Source organism: Hyla sarda, chromosome 3 (genome assembly GCF_029499605.1).
Source record: "Hyla sarda isolate aHylSar1 chromosome 3, aHylSar1.hap1, whole genome shotgun sequence".
Classification (NCBI taxonomy): domain Eukaryota; kingdom Metazoa; phylum Chordata; class Amphibia; order Anura; family Hylidae; genus Hyla; species Hyla sarda.
Window position 1 is genome coordinate 86,379,833 of NC_079191.1, and position 14,223 is coordinate 86,394,055.

A 14,223-nucleotide genomic window follows, 5' to 3' on the forward strand; every position below is an offset into this window, starting at 1 on the left:
AGCTTGATAACCTGTCTTGGTCCTGTAATCCTCCTATACCATTAATTATCTTTGTCTCCCTCCCCTGCACCCTCTTCAGTTGAGCCATATCCTTCTTATATACAGGGCACAAAATTGGAAACAATACTCCATATGTGGTCTGACTAATGATAGAAGAGAATACTTGTGCAGAGAGGAATATAAGCATAATGTGCTCACCACCTACTTCTCAATTACAAATCCAGGCTTTATTCAGTAAGAGAAGCACATGGTGAGTGCGTTATCCTTACATTCCTCTGTGCACAAGTAATGATCGTACCTGTATCTTTTGGACGAGAGCACCTCCACCGCTCATTTTGCATATGGACTGACACACCTGCTATGTGTTATATTTAATTCTATGGAGTTTGCATATACCAGTTACTAGTGGTGTGGGGCAAGACTTTTTCCTTCCTTTCCTTGTTGATGATATAAGAGAATAGGATCCCCACGTTTGTGTCTGTGTGCAGTATATGAATGCCACCATAGCAGCTTGGATCTACCCATTAGGTCAGGGACAGCTGAAAATTAGAAACTGGTGAAAAATGCCATGGTCAGGTTGTACATAATAGCCAGATATAGTAGAACACCTTATATACAGTAACTGATTTTTTTTTTTTTGAGATTTTGAAAATTGCAAATATTGCAAAATTGTATACTTTTATATTATATAAAGAATAACCTTTATTTGCTAAATGCATAATACCGCACAAGATTGCAGCTTGTTCCAAACACCCATATGTCCTTCATATGAATAGTACTCAGTTTTATCCACTGAAAGCTTCTGGTAAGTAACTGCTGGCAGAGATGATGAAAGTTGTGAGAAAATGATATAAAAAGTAGAAAACTGTATAAGCTTTTATTATACAAAAAATAACCTTGGTAAAACTGTCCATTATACTGCACAAGTTTGTAGCTTGTTACCAGACAAGCACTTGTGTGCCCTTCACATGAACAGTACTCATTTTTATCCGCTGAAACCAACAAGGTTTCTACAGAATAACCGCCAGCATAGAGCTTGAAAGGCGCGAGGAAGCGATATCAAAAGTATATTGTAAAACTATAACTCTAATTAGAATGTCTATTTATCAAAGGGTCAGCAAAAAAGAATCAGTCAGTATGACTAAGGGCACTATGTGTAATTGAAACACGTTACTGTTTCCCTGCTATCCTGATTTTTGGATTCTGCAATATGTGAAATAAAGAAAGAGAAGTTTTAAGAGGAACCTGGTTTGCCCTAAACTTTTTTTTTTTTAATTATAGCAAACAATAATGGATCAGATTAAAACTACCCCAAATCCAAACAAGAACACAAGGCAAAGTAATCAAATATGAAAACTATAATGTATAAATTGTCTACATAAACGAGAAGGTCTCATAGATTTGCATTATGAGACTGTCTCGGTCACATGACAAAGAGCCAGGAGAGGTCAAAATCTTTGATGTTTTTAGGACATATAGAATTTTTTGTAATCACAGTGTCTAAATCACATTTGATATATTCTGTTTAAACTGATATATTCTGTTTAAAGTGTCCCTGTCATTTTAGGTGACTTTTTAGGATAAGTTGCTGTCACGTCGGGCAGGGAATTCCTGCCTACTTGTGTAATCGCCCTAAGCGACAATTCTACAACTTGAGATGGCCCCTCTGCTGAACTAAGTGAACTAAGTGCCATAACAAACACAGTAAAAGTCAGGGGAACAGGTCAGGACACAAAGGGTAAAACTAATGTACAAACTAGGGAACACAATATAGTACACAAAACATGCAGATAGGCTAACAAAGCAATGTCAGACAGGCCTGATGAAACCAGGAAAGAGGCAAGTCAAATACCATCCAAAGTCAAACCAGATGGACTTCAAGGCACAGAAAGACATGCAAAAGAATGGTCAATAAACAGGCAGGAGGTCAGAGAAACGTATAAGGCTAAGGAGACAGAATGCTGGAGACACAGGTATGGGCTGTAGTCATAAGAAAATTCCAGAAGCAGACTGAAGCCTTATAAAGACTAGCGAGAAGGGTGCAGTCACTAAGGCCGGAGCCGATTGGCACTACGCTTGCTGTACCTGTGTGACCAGAGCACAGCACTGGAAACCTGGCCTGATGGGATTGTTAAAATACTATATAAATGTTATATATTGGCCAGAAATTGGCCCTGGGTGTATATGAGAAGTTGCAATATATGGTCAATATACATAACTTGTATATGGTATTTTTTCAGCAGATTTCTGCTCTGCAGGCTTCATCATTAATTTGTAGTTAAAATCATTTGCAGGCTATTAAGGGTAGCAGTGTAGTCTTTTCCATAGACTTTCCATTGACCTTTCCATAGTGAAATGCAGCAGAAAACACTTGTCTGTCTGAAGAACTAACAACAAATAAGTATGAACACCTAAGCCCCATGCCTCCCAATATCCTGAAGAACATGGGGACAACCAGTAGGTGACAGAGCAATCACAAAACTACTACAAGATTGTCTGCTTCAGAATCTTGATGACTGACAAATAAACATTGTTTCTTTTTAGATTTAGTGTTTCTTTAATCATGGTTATTGGGGCCTTGTGGACCTAATTATATCTGTGTGGTTAAATCTTCTATGTATAAATCCAGCGCAGACGTAGCTGCAGGATATGAGGCTACGCTTTTCCTTAGAGGCTGACGGTTCTGGCTGTTGGGGATTTGAATGGCACGTTGCATAAAAATTTCAATCTTAATCAGTGGCACAACATCTCCAGCATGCCAGGATCTCACTGTTTTAACATGTCTGATTTTCACAAGTTTGTTAAATGACATAGCTATCTAATGTGATTTTGTATGTAATATTAGCCTACAAGAATCTACACTACATGGACTGAAGTATTGGGACACAACCAGGGCTGGACTGGGACCAAAAATAGGCCTGGGCATTTTAGATTAAAGGGGTTCTCCGGTGCTTAGACATCTTATCCCCTATCCAAAGGTCTGATTACCGACGACCACAAGGCCGGCAGAGTGTGATGCCACGCCTCCACCCCCATGTGACGTCACGCTCCGTCCCTCAATGCAAGCCTACGGGAGGGGGCGTGACAGCTATCACTAATGTGCAAGTAGAAGGACACCTTGGGAATAGTGATCATAATTTAACACATTATAACTTGTTCTTCAATAAGGGAATCTCTCAAAAACAATGAACTTTAGGAAGGCAGAGTTTGATCAACTCAGAGAAGCCCTTAACAATATAAACTGGGATAATGTCCTCAAAAACAAGAATACTGACACTAAATGGGAGACTTTTAAAAATATCTAAAATTTTCACTGTAAGATGTATATACCTTATGGGAATAGAAGGGTCAGAAATAAAAGGAAATCAATATGGATGAATAAAAATGTTAAGGGGGCAATAAATGACAAAAATAAAGCAAACTACTAAAACAGGACGGCAGTGAAGAAAAAAAAAAAACTGATTAAAGCCGCAAAAATAGAGACAGAAAGATTCATTGCCAAAGAGAGTAAAACTAACCCTAAAATGTTTTTTAACTACATAAATAGCAAAATGGTTAAAAATTTAAGTGTTGGCCCTTTAAAAAATGATGATGAGGAAATTATAAACAGGCATCAGGAAAAACAAATATATCAAACAAATTCTTCTCCACTGTATTAACCGAGGAAAAGAAAACTGCCAGGTGAAATACAGCGAGAATAGGTAAACCCCCCCCCCCCCCCCCGTACAGGTGACCTGTCTAACCCAGGAAGAAGTACAGTGCCGCCTACAAAAAATTAAAATAGACAAATCGCCAGGTCCAGATGGCATTCATCCCTGTGTTCTAAAGGAATTAAGTATTGTAATAGACAGACCCCTATTGTTAATATTCAGGGACTCTATAGTAACATGGACTGTTCCCCAGGACTGGCACACCTCAAAAGGTGACCCCGGGAATCATAGGCCTGTTAGTTTAACCTCCGTTGTATGTAAATTGTTTGAGAGTTTTCAAAGAGATGCTATTTTGGAGTATCTTGATAAAAATTTATGTATGACCCCATATCAGCATGGATTTATGAGGGATCGGTGATGTCAAACTAACCTGATCTGCTTTTATGAGGAGGTGAGCTCCAGACTGGACCAGGGGGAATCTCTGGATGTTGTATATCTGGATTTTTCCAAAGCTTTGATACGGTGCCACATAAAAGGTTGGTGCATAAAAAGAGAAGGATTGGACTGGGGGAAAATGTGTGCAAGTAGGTAAGTAACTGGCTCAGTGATAGGAAACAGAGGGTCATTATTAATGGTACTTATTCTGATTGGGTGACTGTTACTAGTGGGGTACCACAGGGGTCAGTCTTGGGTCCTGTTCTATTTAATATACTCATTAATGACCTTGTAAAGGGGTTGAATAGTAAAGTAGCAATCTTTGCAGATGATACTAAACTCTGTAAAGTGGTAAACACAATAGAGGACAGTGCACTGTTACAAATGGATCTGGATAGGTTGGAGGTTTGGGCTGAGAAGTGGCAGATGAGGTTCAACACTGATAAATGTAAGGTAAAGCAAATGGGGAAGAAAAATCTGGGCTGGGATTATGCATTAAATGGGAGAACACTTGGGACGACTGATGTGGAAAAGGATTTGGGAGTCTTAGTTAACAGTAAATTTAGCTGCAGTGACCAGTGTCGGACAGCTGCTGCCAAGGCTAATAAAATCATGGGGTGCATCAATAGGGGCATAGATGCCCACGACAAGGAAATAATTCTACCGCTGTACAAATCACTAGTCAGACCACACATAGAATACTGTGTACAGTACTTGGCACTAGTGTACAAGAAAGATATAGTGGAGCTGGAGAGGGTTCAAAGATGGGCAACCAGGGTAATACGGGGAATGGGAGGACTACAGTACCCAGAAAGATTATCAGAATTAGGGTTTTTTAGTTTAGAAAAAAGAAGGCTTAGGGGAGACCTAATAACTCTTTATAAATATATCAGGGGGCAGTACAGAGATCTCTCCCATGATTTCTTTATACCCAGGACTGTCTCTATAACAAGGGAGCATCCTCTATGTCTTAACCCCTTAACGACGCAGGACGTATATTTACGTCCTGCGCCGGCTCCCGCGATATGAAGCGGGATCGCGCTGCGATCCCGCATCATATCGCGTGGGTCCCGGCGCTAATCAACGGCCGGGACCCGCGGCTAATACCACACATCGCCGATCGCGGCGATGTGCGGTATTAACCCTTTAGAAGCGGCGGTCAAAGCTGACCGCCGCTTCTAAAGTGAAAGTGAAAGTGACCCGGCTGCTCAGTCGGGCTGTTCGGGACCGCCGTGGTGAAATCGCGGCGTCCCGAACAGCTGATCGGACACCGGGAGGGCTCTTACCTGCCTCCCCGGTGTCCGATCGACGAATGACTGCTCCGTGCCTGAGATCCAGGCAGGAGCAGTCAAGCGCCGATAATGCTGATCACAGGCGTGTTAATACACGCCAGTGATCAGCATTAGAGATCAGTGTGTGCAGTGTTATGGGTCCCTATGGGACCTATAACACTGCAAAAAAAATGTAAAAAAAAAGTGTTAATAAAGGTCATTTAACCCCTTCCCTAATAAAAGTTTGAATCACCCCCCTTTTCCCATAAAAAAAATAAAACAGTGTAAAAAAAATAAAAAAATAAACATATGTGGTATCGCCGCGTGCGTAAATGTCTGAACTATAAAAATATATCATTAATTAAGCCGTACGGTCAATGGCGTACGCGCAAAAAAATTCCAAAGTCCAAAAAAGCGTATTTTGGTCACTTTTTATATCATTAAAAAATGAATAAAAAGTGATCAAAAAGTCCGATCAAAACAAAAATCATACTGATAAAAACTTCAGATCACGGCGCAAAAAATGAGTCCTCATACCACCCCATACATGGAAAAATAAAAAAGTTATAGGGGTCAGAAGATGACATTTTTAAACGTATAAATTTTCCTGCATGTAGTTATGATTTTTTCCAGAAGTGCGACAAAATCAAACCTATATAAGTAGGGTATCATTTTAACCGTATGGACCTACAGAATAATGATAAGGTGTAATTTTTACCGAAATATGCACTGCGTAGAAACGAAAGCCCCCAAAAGTTACAAAATGGCGTTTTTTTTTCGATTTTGTTGCACAATGATTTTTTTTTCCGTTTCGCCGTGCATTTTTGGGTAAAATGACTAATGTCACTGCAAAGTAGAATTGGCGACGCAAAAAATAAGCCATAATATGGATTTTTAGGTGGAAAATTGAAAGGGTTATGATTTTTAAAAGGTAAGGAGGAAAAAACGAAAGTGCAAAAACGGAAAAACCCTGAGTCCTTAAGGGGTTAAGGAAAGAAGGTTTCTACGCCAGAACAGATGGGGGTTCTTTATTGTAAGAGCAGTGAGACTGTGGAATTCTCTGCCAAAGGAGGTGGTCATGGTGAACTCTGTAAAATAATTTAAAAGGGGTCTGGATGCATTTTTGGAGAATAATAACATTACATGTTATGGATTCTAGATTTATAGGGACAGAAGGTTGATCCAGGGATTTATTCTGACTGTCATATTTGGAGTTGGGAATTAATTTTTACCTCTAGTTTAAGGGTTTTTTTGCATTCCCCTGGATCAACTCAGTAAGGACTCATTAGGGTTATAGGTTGAAGTGATGGACTCTGGTCTTTTTTCAACCTTATGAACTATGTTACTATGTTACACAGTTCCCACAACACAAATGAATGGGGTAAAAAGAAGTGCACCTGATCACATCCTTGACTTCAGTACGCCACTTTGTGTGGTTCCCCTCTAACTTTTTAGCCTATGCAACAAAATGTGCGACTTTTTAATAATGCTGTTTGCAGTTAGTTTTGTAAGCCAAGTCAGGGCTGGTGTAGATTTGCGCCTCAGTTAGCGCAGTTACAACAAAAGATGTGACAAAAGTCGCACATGATAAATTCTTGCATGGATATCTGGGATGTTATTTCTATGGTTATATGTCGACTGAATATGTGAAGTTGAAACATCATATGAACTGTTGATCACCGTCTTATCTCCTCTTCATATACTCCTTTCCCTTTTTTTTTTTTTTTTACTTTGATTTACCTAAAGATGTGCCTGTTCTTTATTTTTATTTATTTACTTATTTTATTTTTATTTTCTGTATATGTATTTGTTGTTCTTTGTTTTGGAATTTTTTTGAAAAATAAACAGTTATTTAAAAAAAAAAAAAAAATTCCTGATCACTGAATGATATCAACTGATATCACCACTTGGTATATTCTTTGTGAAAAACCTTCTAGCAAAAGTCGCAATGAAACGTATCTGACCAGCATGTGAGACAAACTGTGCGACAAATGTACACCACAAAACCAGTGTAAAACCAATGATAACTCCCCCCAGTGACTTCAAAAGCAGAGTAGGGGATCAGGGATGGACGGAGGGATCAGGGATGGACAGAGGGATCAAGGATGGACAGAATGATCAGGGATGGACGGAGGGATCAGGGATGGACGGAGGGATCAGGGATTGACGAAGGGACCAGGGATGGACGGAGGGATCAGGGATGGACAGAGGGACCAGGGATGGATGGAGGGATCAGGGATGGATGGAGGGATCAGGGATGGACGGAGGGACCAGGGATGGACAGAGGGATCAGGGATGGATGGAAAGATCAGGGAAGGATGAATGGAGGGATCAGGGATGGATGGAGGCATCAGGGATGAACAGAGTGGTCTAGAGAGGACAAGGGGGGCTTGGGGAGGTGAATAAAAGGCTTCAGAAGGGACATAGTCTGTGTCTTGATGGCACTATAAGTTTCCCTTCCCCCTCACCGGCTGCTCTGACAGGCAGTGTAAGTGTTAAACTTGCTGGTATAAACAAATCTTCCAGATAACACATGAGCAGCCAGAGAGGAGATACACCTGGGTCCTGATGGTAATGATGGTGATTTCACCTCACAGCGCGGCCAGGATCCCAGGAGACTCTCTCCAAGTTGAAGATAAGTTAAGATAAGTGACTGACATAACTCAATGTCCTGCTTCCTCAGCGATGGGCTGTCTCTCCTCTCTGTCAGCCCTATGATCACTGGGAGGAGATTAGGCCTCTCTCCCTCTCTCGCTCTGTGCGGAGCTCTTAAAGCGGCAGCCCCAGCACTTAAGGCGGCAGCCTCGGGCTGCAGCTCCAGAGTGTTTAAGACATGCCCACATGGTCAGTCCGGCCCTGGACACAACTCAATCTGACATCTGAAGTTTTCTAAAGCAGTGATCAGATCTCCTGTGTCTTAAATAAGAGGGAATTTCCTTTAAAGGGGTATTCTGGCTTTATACATCTAATCCCCTATCCAAAGGATAGGGGATAAGATGTATGATCGCAGGGGTCCAGTCGCTGAGGACCCCCGCGATCTCTGTGCAGCCCCCAGCATTCTGTGCTGGGCACTGCCCCTGAGACGAGGACGTGACATCAGAACCACGCCCCTCAATTCATGTCTATGGGAGGGGGTGTGATGGACATCACGCCCCCTCCCATAGACATGAATGGAGGGGCGTGACGTCACCAGGGGTGGGGCCGTGATGTCACGTCTTCGTCTCAGAGGCAGTACCTGGCACAGAATGCCGAGGTATGCACTGAGATCGTGGGGGTCCCCAGCGGCGGGACCCCTACAATCATACATCTTATCCCCTATCCTTTGGATAGGGGATAAGATTTATAAAGCCGGAACACCCCTTTAATAAGGGTGACATCAACCACTCCAAGTAAGTAACTTTACAGTGGCGCTGTTCCTGATTCAATTCCAGCCACAATGGGGCAACCAGGCTGGCGATCAGCGCTTTTATGTACCTTAGATATTATATACCATTTTGGTTGTTTTGGATTTGTGGGAAGCAATCGTTCAGTGGTTCTGTTAGATACAATCCATTTCTCTACTGATGTTCCTAGTGTTCTGATACGATCAAGGATTTTTTTTTTAATGAGATCTGGAGGTAGCTGTTCATATACTGTGGTATTTCTTAGTTGTTTTTGCACCTTATAATCATGATCTGCTTTCTTCCAGACCACTATAGCTCCTCCTTTGTCTGCTCTTGAGACTAGCAGGTCCTCTCTATTAGCTGTCCACTCTATTGCTTTAAATTCTTCTTTGGATAGTCTTTTTTTCCCAGGTAAATTAATGCTTTATTGTCGTTCATGACTGTTTTAGTGAATAAATTTATTGAGCTACCTGGAGGAACAGGGGTATAAAATTTAGATTTGATACTGCCAGTAAATTAAAGGGGTACTCCTCTCCTAGACATCTTATCCCCTATCCAGAGGATAGGGGATAAGATGTCTGATTGGAGGGTCCCGCCGCTGGGGACCCCTGTGATCTCAGCTGCGGCAACCGCTGTCATCACTGCACAGAGCAAACTCACTCTGTGCATAATGACCGGTGATACAGGGGCCAGAGCATCGTGACGTTACAGCTCTACCCCCTCATGACGTCATGGCTCACCCCCTCAATACAAGTCTATGGGCCATCACACCCCCTCCCATAGACTTGCATTAAGGGGGTGGACCGTGACGAGGGGGTGGAGCCGTGACTTCACAATGCTCTGGCCCCTGTATCGCCCGTCATTACGCACACAGTGAGTTTGCTCTGTGCAGTGATGACGGCGGGGTACTGCAGCAGAGATTGTGGGGGTCCCCAGCGGCGGGACCCCACGATCAGACATCTTTTCCCCTATCCTTTGGATAGGGGATAAGATGTCTAGGGGTGGAATATCCCTTTAAGTACTTTCCTTTTAGTCTGTATTGCTTTCTACATTTTCTTTTCCTGCCAAAAACCTGATACATTCTAGTTCTTCTTCTGTAAGATTTTCTATAGGGCTGAAACCCAAGGGACACACTTCACAAGGTTTTTCACCTTCACATTTAACATTCAATCTTTCACTGCTATTTGATCTATTGAAAAACTTATGTAAATGTATTTTCCTAATAGCTCTAGCCAGATCTATCTCGAAACATTCAATTTTGAAAGATTCAGTTAATCCAAAGTTCAGCCCTTTTGATAACATTAATGTTACAATATCAGGTAATTCTATTCCAGACAAATTAATGACATTATTACTGGATGGCACTAGCGCCAATTCACTGTTTTTCTCTTCATGGGTTTCTTCCTTTTCTGTTCCTCTTCCTCCTTCGGCGCCTTCTGGAGTGTTGCATTATCCTTTTCTTTTTGTTGATTACTTCTCCCAGGTGTTTTATCAGAATTGCTTGAGTGAGATTCTGTTTTTAGAAAGTCAGAGGTGCGTTTTTTCTTTCTTGCATTTTGTTTTTTTCCCCTTTTTTTGTCCACCTTTCATTTGTGCCTAATTAAATACCTGTTTCTGTTTATCTCTTAACGATGTCTCTTTCTTTTGTTCTTTTACTTCAGATTGAATGGATAGCATCTTTCTTTCCAGGTTTTTAAAGAAGGCATTGAACCGATTCACAGAAGCTCTCGTTTTACATTCATTTTTGGTTCTCATTAGTCCTACCGTAGTTTTTCTCATTCTTTCATGTTTTTTCTAATACAATCTGTTGAAGGGTCAGTGAGTGTTGTTATTGTGGATTATGTCAGGCATTCACAATCTACGGATTTTCAAGGAACTGGGATGGCGTTTTAAACACTCTAAGTCCTCTTGGGACCCTTTCACACTCCAGGAAAGCTTTAAGTGAATTGACCATCCAGAATGAACACATTTCCTTTCTGACAGTGTTATAACACGGTGTTCTAAGGCTTTAACATTCATGACTGTGATTTAATCTTTAAGGTTACAAATAGAAAAGAACACCCCCGCATCTACTCTACTCTTTAGCATTAATGGCTATTTCGCTGTTATCCTGCTGCTTTTCCACTTCCATTTTCTAGACGTAGTGACAAGTCCCTCTTTTGAAGCGTGCGCTGGAGACGTAGGTTAACAAGTAAAATAGCACAGTCTGAATAGAAGAATGTCTCTGGCACTGCTACGGTTAAATTAATCTCTTAGAGCTGTGGCTGCAGCTTAAACAATACTTGTGTCCACTATTTGCTAATCAGGCGGTGCTCTACAACTTTTGAGACAGTGTTCGTGGCACTCCCCATTCTTCTTTATTGCAGTTGCTACAATATTTTCATAGTGGATACAACCAAGGCAGGGGAGTATAATGTGCGGGGGGAGCTCCTGAGAGGACAACCGTTTACTGCCGCTAAGGCGCTTCTGGTCTCAAACTTATTGACATCACCATTGTTGAAATACGTGCTAGGGAAGGGGGAGTGACTAAACACATATATTAAAAACAAATAGTTGATGACACTATAGTAACCTTGCAAAAACACACTGAAATCACTTCAAGGGGTTAATTTATATTTTTAAAAACAATTTTGGAAATTTTTTTAAATACCTTTTAGTCGACTTGTGCAATCATTGAAGTACTCATACAGATCAATACAGTACCTATGTATCGTGTTGATCCATTACATCTGATCTGATCTATTGGTAGAGTCTGTTTATGGCCTATCAATAGCAGAGTCCTAGAAGCCACAGCATATTGGTATAAATTTACTTATTACGGAAGTGCAACTGTGTAACCTACATTACATGAGCCTAATGCCATATTTTGGCACACTCCGACATGTTTCACCACATACATTGTGGCTTTTTCAAGAAGACAACTGACATCCAGTTGTCTCCTTAAAAAAGCCACAATGTATATGGCAAACCAAGTTGGGTGTTATAGTGTTTCTTTTTATCTAGCAGATACTTGGACTCCTCTAGCATGTCATAAATCAAAAATTGGTGTATACTGTATAAGTGGCCAAAGCCACATATGGCTGCCCACAGCTGTGGTGTACAACAGTGTTGTGGGTAGTGTAAATATATGCCAGGACATTCTCCATTAAAATATGTTTACCTAATAACAGACCTTGAGTGTAGGAGAGCCATAAATGTATGTGAAGTAGAAGGACCATGTAATAAACACCAATAATACTCCCTGTCAGATCAGTATCAGTACCACATGCAGAGCAGGCAATAGTTAAGCACAAGGTGCAGTATGCAGTGTATGCATTAGGCCAATCTTGTGTTGACTGGCAGCCACAGAAGCCTAGCAGAGGCCTCGGGCTGCCATGATATAGAATCGCTCCAACACTAGCGACACACATAAAGGCCTTTTAAATCCTGTTGTCAGCTCAGAAAAATGATGAAGCCAGAGCAAACAACAGAAAAATATGGCAAAATTAGTTGATAATTTCGTTGCAAGCCAATTGTCACTTATGGGCAGGGAACAGTGAAGTCCTAACTCACCCACAGCCATGGTCCCTCCCTATTGCCTATCTGCCCTAAGTGAAGGATCAACAACCATGATGACAAACCCTCCCTGGAGGCACACAAACTAACAGAGATACACTAAGACACACACATGGTCAAATCAATGTCAGTTTAGCCGAAGTTGGTACCAGGGAATAGCGGAGTACAGGAATACTAAGCAGGAGAGTAGTTAAAAAGCTGAGCCAAAGATCAAAACCTGAAGTCATAAACACTATGGGGGAGAATTATCAAAATCTGTGTAGAGTGGAGCAGTTGCCCATGGCAACCAATCAGATTGCTTGTTTCATTTTTCATAGGTCTGTTTAAAAATGAAAGAAGCCATCTGATTGGTTGCCATGGGCAACTGCACCACTCTTCCTCTGCACAGTTTTTGATCAATCTCCCCCTATAAGATTGCTGGTTACTAAACAAAGTCTTTCACTGGCAAGGACTAGAAGCACACTGCTGGTTTAAAGGGGTATTCCAGGAAAAATCTTTTTTTTCATATATCAACTGGCTCCAAAAAGTTAAACAGATTTGTAAGTTACTTCTATTAAAAAATATTCATAATATTCATATAAATATCAGTGTAAATATGTATATTTAAATGCCTACCTGTTAGCGTTGCAGGACCTTAGGTCATGTGACTCAGTGTTCAGAACTCTATGGTTTGTTGAAGGACCTTCGATGGTTCTTGTGTCAGGTGTTCACCCACAATGCCATGTAACGATGAGTTACAGCTGTTATGGACCAATCCAAAACCCCTCAGCCCCTGCCCATGTAAGGGAGCTGCAGCCAATAATCACTCTCTTGGGTTGCTGACACTGGATGAGGTAGGACCTCCGCAACTTCCAAAGACAATTACTAGGCCAAGCCTTGCGGCCTCGGCCTACGCTAAAGACTGTGAGTTCTTACAATTCCCCTCTAACTCCGCAAGATCACTACACCTAAGCCTACCCCTAAATCCAGCGGATTTATGCTACAAAATCCTCCTAAACTAAAGAGAACTAAAGAGAAATTCCCAACCACTGTCAATCGCTGCTCAGCTGTATATAAACTCTGTTATCTGGACTGTTACCGGTTACAGCATGTTACAGAAAATCTTCAGTAAAGTTTAAACAAGTTTTCAGCTAAGCACTGGTAGTGGACAATCCGTTATTCTGCACTCACCTATCGCTCTTGGGAAGGGTGGCGATAGGCCCAGCATTACCTAAGCATTTAACCCTCACCCTGGTGTCACGAGTGACAAGGGTTAATAAACCCCTGATACCTGCTCAGCAACACCCCAGCTACCCTACACCCCCCGAGGCTTACCACACAAACCTCTTCTACTCTGTGCAGTTCCCGAGACAAGCAGAGATGTCAGCAGAGAGCACTATGGCCAGACAGAAAAGAACAAGTCAACTTCAGCAGCTGATAATTATTGGAAGTATTAATATTTTTTTAATAGATTTACAAATCTGTTTAACTTTCTGGAGCCAGATGATATAAAAAAAAATCCTGGAATACCCCTTTAAATATCCAGCTTCACAGGTTCGATCTCAGCATGGTCAGCTGACCAGCCCAGAGAGCTAGGGCGTAGCCAGCAACTAAACCAAACCAAAGCTCAAGAAAGTTTAACCCTTCGGGTCAGACATGGACAAGTCATTACATCCATGAGCTAAATAAAAACAAGTTGCGCACTTTAATTTTTTTGTGTTGACGCCTAAAAAAACAATCACATTTTCCACTTATTTATTATATGGGGTTGTATGTCAGGTAAAGAGCAAGGAAGATGGAATATGTTCTGCGCCCTAGAGGAAATAATAATAATAATACTGATAATCCTAATTTATAACCACATTAGACAATATACAGATGTACATAAAAGTTGTTGACACTTTTCTCATAGCATCAATAAATAATGACATCATTTCTCAGAATAATAAT